Source organism: Podospora anserina, chromosome 4 (assembly GCF_000226545.1).
Source record: "Podospora anserina S mat+ genomic DNA chromosome 4, supercontig 4".
In the NCBI taxonomy this organism is placed as follows: domain Eukaryota; kingdom Fungi; phylum Ascomycota; class Sordariomycetes; order Sordariales; family Podosporaceae; genus Podospora; species Podospora anserina.
The window spans coordinates 990006-991864 of NW_001914850.1; positions in this window are offsets into that span (position 1 = coordinate 990006).

Consider the following 1859-nt stretch of genomic DNA (forward strand, 5'->3'; position numbering starts at 1 on the left):
CCCACAACACAGGATCGCCAATGTAGCCCCAGAGCCAGTATCTTCGGGTCAGACAGCGTCTTGAACAACGACTTCTCTTCCTTGGCTTCTTCATCACTCTTTTTATCTGGCCCCTCGTTCAGGGCATAGTTCTCCTTCTGTTATCAGGTCAGCACAATCCATGCCACAACCACAAAAACAGGCAGCTTACCCAAGTCATCTTCATTACCCCTCCCGCAACCATCAACACCCCCGCCGCCAACCAAAACGGCGCTTTATTCGTCCCCGTCCCCGCCACAAGCCACTCCCCCCCGATCCCGCTCGCTATCGCCACCATACTATTCAACGTGCTCATCACCCCAAACGTCTCGCCTAACCTCCCCTCCAACCCCCTGTTTTTAAAATCCGAAACCAAGAAACTTTCAAAGACGGTGAACAAGAGACTTGTCCCTAGCCCTCCTAGTACCCTCCCGAAAAAGAGGACTGGTAAAGAAGGGGAGATGGTTGTTAAGAGACAGGAAAGGGCGTAGATGAGGCAGAAGGCTAGGCAGGCTTTCTTGCGGCCGTGGGTGTCGGCTAGGGAGCCGATGAAGGAGCCCGAGATGGCGCCCGAGAGGAAGCCGGTTGTGAAGAGGGGGGGGAGGGAGGAGGGGGAGAGGAGGTGGGTTGAGGTGTAGAGGGGGTAGAGGTAGGGTCCTTGGAGCCAGTCGGAGGTCATGGTGAGGGTGTAGACTGTTAGGAAGGGGGTTAGAGGGGAGGTGAGGAGGGATTGGAGGGGCGAGGCATTTTGGGGTTTGGGGTTGGGTTTGGGGGAGGGTTTTAATGTTGGTGGGGTGGGGTGGGCTTTTTGGCGGGTGTAGAAGAGGGCGGCGTTGAGGGCGAGGAGGGCGGTTAGGTTGAGGGTGTAGATGGAGGACATTTTGGGGGGGTTGGCATTGCTGAGACTGAGGATGAGGGCTGAGTGTCATCAACTGGGATGATGAAAGATGAATATATGTGATGGTAGAGATGACCGAATGGTCAGACAAAACAAGTGGCCTTTTCGAAAATTGTAGACGTGGCGGTGGTGGTGGTGGTGGTCAATTACCCGGCTTGGATATTGAAGGCACGGCAAAGACGTGAGAGGCTGTGACGTTGCGTGTTTGGAGTTTCTGGTTGGTCAACGGCACGGATCTCTTGGAAAGAAAATATGAACGGGAAATAAAATTGATGGTGATATATATGTACAAGAAGCGAACAAAACCGCCCGCGGTTCCTGTGATGTCTCTCGATCTCCCTTGGATGGTGCGGTTGATACTCGTCAGGGTTGTCAGTGTTGGTGAAGGTTCAGGGTTGGTGGATAAATGACCACAAAAGCTGAGTACCCTAACCCTAGATTCCCAACCAAAGGCGGTGAGCTCGGCCCAGGTCTTTCCCCACTTTCTGCCGTGGCTGCCCGCCGTCAGTTCCAGGAACAAGCGCCAAAGCTGGGGTTCTGGGCATCCCCGTTCCCGTCGTCGCCTGTCGCCATCATTTTCGCGACAGCATTTGAGCTTCGCCAGCCACGCTCGTCACCACACCCAGAGCCCTTTTCTTGAAAAAAAACAAAAGAAATTGAAACCGCGCGACAATATCTCAATTACTACCAACATCTTCTCCCCACACTGCTTGCGCCCAGGTCCCAGGGAGCTTCGGCCAACAGAAACCGGAAATCCGCAAAGGAGGGCGGCCCAGGCCAGAAACCGCCATAATGTCAAACCAGCAGCAAGCTTTGGTCATGGAGACCATAATAGGCATCCGGAAAAAGCTTAAGAGGAAATCCTACGGTACGCCCCTCCCCCCCCCCCAAAAAAATAAAATTAGTTAGAATGAATTGTGAGATTTGTGTTTCCCAACACAAC